The sequence below is a fragment of the Phocoena sinus genome, chromosome 13 (genome assembly GCF_008692025.1).
Source record: "Phocoena sinus isolate mPhoSin1 chromosome 13, mPhoSin1.pri, whole genome shotgun sequence".
NCBI lineage: Eukaryota > Metazoa > Chordata > Mammalia > Artiodactyla > Phocoenidae > Phocoena > Phocoena sinus.
The window spans coordinates 81,138,368-81,147,944 of NC_045775.1; positions in this window are offsets into that span (position 1 = coordinate 81,138,368).

Sequence of the window (9,577 nt, forward strand, 5' to 3'; positions counted from 1 at the left end):
GCCCGCGGGGTGCAGCCCAACACAGGGGAAAGGTTGAATTTTCCTACAGTCCTGCTTCCTTTGATTTAAAGGAGCTTAGCACTTCTGCTTGTCCCTTTTTTGTTTTCTGTTTTTGTTTTGTTCTATTTACCAAAATGAATTCTCAGGTACTCCAGCTGAGCCCCTCTAATCCCCCCATTTTTCTGCATCTCCATTGCTTCTTTCCCCTCAGTACATAAACACAATCAAGTTCATCCTCAAAAGAGCTTTGAGAAAAAAAGAGGCCTTAACTCTTCCTCTTTCCAGTTACCACCCCCTTATCCTTCCTTTTACAGCTATAATTTTTTCAAAAGATGACATAAACATGCTTGCTGTCTCCATTTCTGTACCTACCTATAAATTCCGCTTTAGAATTTTCAAAATCCATTTCTGCTACACCATTCTCTCTACCACTTGGTTGTTCACACCCTAACAGTACACTCTAGCCTAACTTCTCTTCCAATCCATTATCAACAAACTTTGTTTTGTTTGTGTAACCCCAGAACAATGTTGAAAAACTTGATTCTCTTTGTATATTTTTGAGTTGATCCAAAATTCTTCATCATGGGCTTGTCTTATATAAGTTGGGTTCTGCCTATTAGACCCACCAAAACATAAAGTTGAGTAGGCCCAACAATAATCTATAGTAAGAAGTGGTACATCCAGAATTGGGATGAGCAGGGCCAGGGGTACAGTAAGCCACACAAGCAGATGGCCTAGACATCCATGTCACCCAGCATTTATGCACTGATGCCTCTCCCTCAGCTCACACCTGTGGCCGCATAGGAGATTGGGTCCCTTTATGACCAGCTGACAAAGGAGGAAAAAAAGCAAAGCTTGATTTGCTCATAGGTCAAAGTGGTGTGTGGGTGCAAGCTGAAAATGAACTGCGGCTGCACTAGAGCCCCACCCTAGGGTGATCTTGAAAGACAATGGCGAGGGACATTCTCCCAATGAATAAATCCTCTCACACTTTGTGTGAACAGAAATGTAGGCAAGGTTGGAGTATATATGGACTCAGGGCACTAGCAGATGGCTTGGCTGGTTGCTCAGGAGCCTGGGAGGAGAAAGAAGATGAAGGACACAGAGGTCCGGGATAGAGGGATGTGGATGGATTATGTGTTTGGGCAAAGGGTGTGCAGATGCCCACCAGAGAGCACCTACCGTGAAAGAGGCACTAAACAACCAAGTAGGAAGAGTGACTCACCAACTGATAGCAGCCAGATGCTATGAGCCACCTCAGTGCTAGCAATGAATGGTGTAGCCACGGTGGCAGGGATGAGAACAACACATGGACCCAAGAGCATGGGCTCCCCTTCACAAAGGGGGATGTAGCTACTGCCGCTGCTGTAGCAATGAAACCAGTGCTGAGCCCCCAAAATGGCAGTATGCCTCATAGACAACAGCCAGCCACTCGACGACAAGTTGACTGCATTGGATACCTTCCATCCTGGAAACAGCAGCAACTTCTTTTGATTGGAGTTGCTGCGTTCCGGGTACGGTTTGCCTTTTTTGCCTGCCGGGCCTCAGCCAGCACCACTATCTTGAGCGTTTACTGAGTGTCTGACACATTCACACAGGGTCCCACATAACACCGAATCAGACCAAAGGGCCCATTGCACAGCAAAGGAGGTGTGACAGTGGCACATGACCATGGAATCCACTGGCCCTACCACATTCTGTACCATCCAAAAGACGCCAGCCTGAACAGAGAGAAGGAGTAGCCTGTGAAGGCACAGCTGAGGTGCCAGCACCGAGATGCTACCAACTAAGGATGGGCATCATCTCCAGAACACGGTTTATACTCTATCAATAATCAAGAGACTTCCCTGACAGTCCAGGGGTTAAGACTTCACCTTCCAATGCGGTGGGTGCGGGTTTGACCCCTGGTCGGGGAGCTGAGATCTCACATGCCTCATGGCCAAAAAAAAAAAAAAAAGAAACCAAAACATAAAACAGAAGCAATATTGTAACAAATTCAATGAAGATTTTTTAAATGGTCCACATCAAAAAAATTCAAAAAAAAAATCAGTATGGTGCTATGTCCCAATAGGAAGAATAAATAGGTCCAGGAACCAAGGGGTGGAAGTAGGAGTGGCTCCATTTACCATTAATCCCAGTGATCCCATTGGGGTATTTATGTCACCACAACTCTGAGCTTTGAGGGTGTTGAGGTCCTGGTTCCCAAAGAGGAAATATTTCCATCCGGAGATGCAGCGTAAGTCCCATTGGACTCATTCACAGCTGCCACCAGGCACTCTTGAGCCAAGGGACCAGGAGGCAAGCAGGAGTCACCATCCTGGCAGCAACAACTGACCCTGATCCTCAGGAAGAGCCAGGCTGCAGTTTCACAATGGGAGCAAAAAGGAAGATGTGTGGCAAGCAGACGATCCAGCTGGGTGTCTCTCTGTTACACCCTTGCTCACTTTTGGTGGTAAATAGACGAGTGCAGCAGCCGTGACCTAAAAGGGGCGTGGTGACCAGGGACTCTGCAGAGGTGCTTCCTGCGGGTGAGAAGAATCGAAACCGATAGTAGAGGAGGGAGGTGATGAGTATCAGTTGGGGCCTCAAGACCAGCTGCAGTGGTGGAGGCTATGGTTCATCCCATTAACCATCAGTTTCCCCCCAGAAAAAGCAGAGTTGCTCCCAGAACTTAAAGAAGTGGATCTGAGTGGCATAAGGAGTAGCAGACACCAGGATATGCAACCCAGGTGGACCTTCATGACAGAAGGGCTTCTGCCCCTTGCTTCTGGAAGTATTGCTGGAAGACAGCCCTCAGTTATCAGCCCTCTTCAGGAATTGAGCTTCCTCACCCAAAGTCACAGCCTCCTCTCTGGGGACAGCATGCATCCAATGACCGGCTGAAGCTGCGGTGTAAAGGCCTGGTCCCCTCACCCCAACTCAGGACAAGTCAAAAGGCCGTCCCAGTTTCAGAACTCTCTGTGGGGTCAGCTGAGGCCTTTGTCAAGACTACTTGGCACCTCACCTTCTCCATCTGACCAAGCCTGCTTCCTTCCCTTCCTCCATAGGTGTGGAACCTGAGAGCACCCCCAATACCACATGTTCATCTCCATGGCCAAGTCTGCTGCCCAGGGAACCCAGCCTGAATCAGGCTCTGTCATCGAGCTCAATAGAGTATGCCTGCCCACAGAGCTGGTACTGGGAGTTAGGTCACGGGCCCGCTCTCTGCCTGGGAAGTGCTAGGGGCACTGCACACTCCCGCCTCCAGCTGTCCTTCTCTGGTGCCCTTGCCCTCTGTTCTGCCCTTCCTTAGGGCCTGCAGGTTCCAGGTCCTGAACTGGACATCATCTCTCCCAGTTTCGGGATCTGGCAGAGAGATACGAAGCACCTCTTTATTGGTTCAGCGATGGCATGTATAGAAACCATTTCTCAGGCATTACACCTGAGGACAGGCATTCCCCAGAGGGTTCAGTGGACCCATTGTAAGTGAATTAGGGTCAGCTTTGATGCCTATGCCTCAGTCCCTTTTTCCCAAAAACTTGGGAAGTAATTTGCTTGAGTCTGACACGACCCCTGGGATCCAACTGTCAGGACAAAAGATAGCAGTAATTGCCTTGTCGTCCCTTCACAAGCGTGTGTGAACCCAAAGCTCTATCCATCTATTATTCAGAATGGCAAGTGTTTACCATAGTCATCCACTTACCCACGAGTATGTGAAACCTCTTCATAGCAGGCAATTCCCTCCTACTTCCTAACCTAAAAACAATGCATGGAAGCATCTGCTTTTGTCCTCACAGATGGGGCTGTATGTGTTACTGCAAGACCTAAGACACCTCAGATCAACTCTTCCCAGAACTAGATCAAAATCCCGGGTGAGAATCGTGTTCAGGCAGCCTCCACCAACCCCGCTTCTGGAGCAAGTCTTCCCTGCCTCGTGTAGGCAAGAATTGCACCTGTTTTCCCAACTGGACAGTGGAGGGCCCGGAGCCCACGGGGTGAAGTGGTCCATGACTCCTATTGCTTCCTTCCTTCCCTGCAGTCAGTGCTTTTCTGACTCGGCTCAGGTTACTCTCACCTTCAGCCTGGCCCAGTTCACAGTGGGAAGAAGCCCAGCAGCAGGGGCTGTGCACCTGGCAATGGACCACTCACTGCAGTGTGGGACTGGGATAGGATCTTTGGGTACAGAGACGCACAACCATGTACAAGCAAGTCAAGACCCAAGTACCAGGGTCTAGAGGTGCTGCACTAGAGCAGCCCAGCCAGGAGGCAAGCAGGAGGCCAGTCATTAGGGCCATGAGACAAAGGGGCAACTAGAAACTGCACCTAAGAGTGTTGGCCTGAAGCCTCTCTCCAGTCCCTTCCGCTTGGGACCCAGGTAGACCCATCTTAAATGCCACCTTCCATAAGGCCATTTCCACCTTTGGAAACCTTACCCGTTTCCTTCCACGTGCAAGGAATTCCACTAGGTGTAATACTCCTGTCCTCTCTATACCCCTCTTTATTTACTTTGTCTCAAGGAAAGTAAAAGGTGACCATTCTGGTGGCGGTGTGCGGGGACTGGTCACGCATAGGCCAACGCCACCCCTCCACTCCTCAGTCCTCTTGGGACTGAGCTGCCTGCAGGGTACAGAATCCCACTGTTCTTGCCGAGGTGGGCTCTACCTCCACAGGGGTCAAGGGTCAAGGGAGGCCTTCTCTGGTCTCGTGTTGCCACGACTGGGTGGGTTAATCGGCGTCACTATGGGATTTGTATTAGCAGCCCACTTAGCGAACAGACCTAAAACTATGTCCACCAACCCAGCCTCTCTACCAATAATCAAGGGGATGTTTTGGCCTCTGTGGCAACTCCTTTACTTCTCAGACCCTTAAAGAGACCTTAGAACAGCTTTCCTGACCCCTTCAATCTTGCCCTTCTCTGAATTCCCATTGCACTTCTTGGCGTATCTCTAGAGTGACCTTCCATTATTTGGGTAACTATCTTATTTCCTTCCCTTCCCAGCTGAGAAGATCGAAGAGAAGACACTGGAGATCAGCTGAGACAGAGAAGAAAGAAGGGAGTAACTTGAGGAGACAGACCTGGAAACAAACAATGAGGAGGCCATGTCATGAGTGTGCTAATGGGGATGTTAGACAAGGCTCTGTCAGGGGCGCCAGCGAGGGGAGCCCCGACCCTGAGGGGGAGGGGAAAGCTTAGCATGTGGGGCTTCACAAGCCCAGCATCCTCTCCGTTTCTGAGAAACACTGTCTCAGCTGCTCAGCCTCCGTTTTCCCTTCTTTTAGTGAAAGTACTTTGATTTCCTTTTCATGGAACCACACCTCCCATGCCCACTCCCTCCTCTCATCCGAGTGATTCTATTCCCAGCATGGGGGTGGTTGACAATGACCCTAGACCAAGCCGGTCAGGGCATCCGGTCCCCCTAACCGCAGGGACTCATTCAGGAACAAGGTCAGTCCCAAGTTGGTCAAATCAGAGTGAACTCTGGGACATTTGTAAACTGCAGGGAAAGAGAGCTTGCTCTGTTTTCAGTTGAAATTAGTGCTCTGAGGAAAGCCTGAAGCCAAGTAGCCCCTGTATCACCATTAGGGAAAAGCCTGGCTGGGAAACGGAGCCAGCTTCCAGGAGTGGAGCTGAAAGAGTGAAGTGGTCAGGGGGCACCTGTCATTACTTGACTTTTCTGGTCCTAAGCCAGTAAATTCCTTTCTTGCATGACCAATTTGTGTTTTTAGTCATTTTTCAACTTAGGTAAGATCAGAAAAGAGGTTTCAACATAAAGAAGGAAAACAAGTGTTGGCGAGAATATGGAGAAATTGGAAACCTCGTACATTGCTGATAGGAACATAAAATTAGAGTCACCATGACCCAGCAATTCCTCTCTTAGACATATACCCAGGAGGACTGAAAACATATGTTCACACAAAGACAGAAATGTTCATGGCTGGGACTTCGCTGGCAGTCCAGTGGTTAAGACTCCGCGCTTCCACTGCTGGGGCACGGGTTCAATCCCTGGTTGGGAACTAAGATCCCGCATGCCATGTGGTGCAGCCAAAAAAAAAAAAAAGAAATGTTCATGGCAGCATTATTCACAATAGCCAAAAAGCAGAAACAACATACGTGTCCATCACCTGATGAACGGATAAACAAGATGTGGTATATACCTACTGTGGAATTTTAGCCATAAAAATCAATGGAGGACTGATACATATTACAACATGGATGAGCCTTGAAAACATCTTGCTAAGTGACAGAAGCCAGATACAAAATGCCACATGGTCCATTTAAAGGAAATGCCCAGAATAGGCAAATGAATTGAGACAGAAGGTAGATTAGTGGCTGTAAGGGGCTGGGGCAGGGACAGGAATGGGGAGTGACTGCTGAGGGGCACAGGTTTCTCTGGGGGGTGAGAAAAATGTTCTGGAATTAGTGGTGATGGCTGCCCAACCTTGTGAATATATTAAAATCCACTGAATTATACTTCACAAGGGTGCGTTTCATGGTAGGTGAATTATATCTTAATAAAAATAAATGTGACAAAATGTTAACAGTTGGTAAATCTAGCTGAAAGGTATATGGGAATTCATTGTCCCATTCTTGCAACTTTTTAGCAAGTACAAATTTTTTTCAAAACAAAGTTATTTTTTAAATGCTTAAAATAGGGGCTTCCCTGGTGGTTCAGTGGTTAAGAATCCGCCTTCCAACACAGGGCGTGCGGGTTCGCTCCATGGTCGGGGGAACTAAGATCCCACATGCCGCAGGGCAACTAAGCCCGCGCGCCACAACTAGAGAGCCCATGCACCTCAACTACTGAGCCCGTGTGCCGCAATGAAAGATCCTGCGTGGCGCAACTAAGTCCCGATGCAGCCAAATAAATAAATATATATATATTTTTAATGCTTAAAATAAATTCAAAGTCATTCCTTCTTGATCCCTCAGAGTGGATCTGGAGGGTGGGATCCCCCTCTCAGGTAGTTGGAGATTAGGGATGGCAGGAACTTTAAAGTCATCCAGGTCAGCCCCTCATTTACAGATGAGGAAACTGAGTCCCAGAGAGCAGGGCCTTTTAAAGGTCACACCTTGTTGGTAACTATCTCCTCACACGTTTCAGATTGCTATTCCATCCTTTTCTCTAGAGCTGTTTACTTTTCTCCCCATCTTTCATCCACATAGAATGCTTACCTGGACTCTCTCCAAATTCTCAACATCTTTCTGAAGTACGTAGGTCCAGGGTTGGGGGAGACGTATGTTAGCTACTGAACATGTGGTGAAGAGGCATCACTCCAAGATCAGAAGAAATTTCAGTTCTGAGGAATTAATGCAAAAACGTACCCTAATGCTGGCACGTGGCATCAGCCCCGCTGCCTTCTGCTCATGCGCTGGGGCCTGCTCCCTCCCCATCCCACTGGGCTGACTTCCAGATGGAGATGGTGGGGTTGGGGGGTGGGACTGGGTTTAGGTGGGTGGTTCCCCCAAACAGCCAGGATGCCTGCAGGCAGTGTCTTCAGGGGTGCCAAACACCACTCAAGAGAAGCACTGAGCTCAAAGCAGAAAAGAACAAAGACGAGAAAGTCAGAAGCTGGGTGGGCCCGGGAATGGAGCTGGAAGAAAGGGGCAAGTGTAAGAGAGAAGGAAAAGACACAATTCCTGAAGACAGGGCCAGGGTAATCAAGGCCCAGTTTGCCTGTTAGAAGGTGGGCAAGCCTGATTTCAAGGCCCAGACCTGTTCCAAGAAAGATAGGACACACGGAGCTGCTGTAAGAGAGCAGAGCTGGTTGGTGGCCACATGTCCTGTTGTCACAGTGAGGAGGGCTGAGGGGGAGATTACAGGCATCCCATCTCCATCCCGTAGGCTCATGCCAGCAAGGATCTCTGACTGGTGTAGGCCTCGCCCTCGTGCTCACACATCCCAACCAACGCTGGTGGCGCCACCTCTGAATCCAAGACCCCATGTGTAACCATCCATGTCCCCGGTGATAGGATGAAGCTCCACGTCCTTGGCCACAGTTTAGGGAAAGGGACATGATCTTAGCTTGGCAAAAGAGACCCATCCTGGTCCTTAAACAAGAGGTTAGTGTCAGCCTGGGGCTGCCGGGGGCCATCTTCACCACCTTTGGAGAGAGACTGCCTGACCAAGGAGCAGAGCCGAGAGACGGAGAGAAATCACGCCTTCACGTCATTGGGTCCCAAGATCTAGCCAAGTCACCTTTTCAGTTATGGGAACCAGTAAATTCCATTTAATTAAGATGGCTCTGTGTTAAGAGTTCCGTATCTTGCAATTGTGTTCTGACAATCACTTTGACATTCCAGACCCACATAGCCTGGGTCCACCCACCTAATCACCCCGCTCCAGTGGGTGTCATCACTGCTCAAAACACCAGCTCGGTGTTCCCTAAAGCCCGTCCCTTTCCACTGACAACATTGTTCTCTCAGGAAAGCCATTCTTCAAGGCCCATATTAAGTGTCTCCATCTCCATGAAGCCTTCCTGTCTCAAGGCTGAGCCTACAGTCTCAAGGGGCTGCCTTCCTGACAGCTGGATCGGAAGGTCCTTTGTGGGGACAGAGCTTTGTGACCCATTAATCTAGTGGCTGAGAGCGTGGACAGCTGTGGGCGAGATGTCAGCTGAAAAGATTCTCTAGTGATCTTGAGAAAACTGCTCTCCCCCAAGACACAACCACCTCTTCCTCTGTTCCCCAAGGTTCTCCCCCTGCTGCCCTTCACATCCCGAGTCTTCTCATGCGTGCGGCCCACTGGGCCTGCGGCTCTGGCTCCGCCTCGCATCGCATGATGGGTCAGCAGGAACTGGGGTTCCTGAGTTCCCTACTCGGTCACCTGGCTGAGACTCCAGACGCTGGGGGCCAACTGGGCTTGCTCTTCAGGGCCCGGGCCTCCACCCTACTTCCCACCCGTCCCCCACTCCGCACACCCTCAGACTCTTCCACTGGACACCAGGCTGACCCTCCTTCACAGTCACCAGTCATTCAAATAAACCCTCCTTTCTCTTCTCAAAATCCCTCCAGGGCTTTCCACTGCTTTCAGTTCCTCAAACGGGGCCCCCTTGCCTTTCTCGCCTCTTCTCTCACCACGTCCTGGCCGCCAGGTGTGCTTCTGTTCTTGCTTTCCCTCAGCAGGAATTCCCCCCACCCCACTTCCAAACACCTTCTTACACTAAGATGCCTCGTCCAGGAAGCCTCTCGTAATCCCTGAGGTAGGAACCAGCCTCCCCACTGGGCGCAGCACTTTTCCCAGCTGTCCAGTAGACCACTTACTTCGCTCTACCCCTCCGTGGTCGAGCCCATCTCCCGGGCTAAGAATATGAAATCTTTGGAGACAGGGCCCCTGAAGGTCATCACATTTCTCTCACGGTGCCTAAACGGTGCTTTGTACACAAGGCGCCTTTCGTAAATGTCTGAAATGAAATGAAATGAGAGAGCGAACCCATTCCCAGCTCCCGAGAAAGACACGTACTCTTCCTGGGAATAAAAACAGAAACCCAAGTGGGCTGCTCCTCCAAGGGAGCCCTGAGCTCTTTCACTGTGATGCACACTGGGGCCCAGCGTGTCGGCTGAAGGCGTGAATGGACGAAGGGAACGTGGGTAACCGCT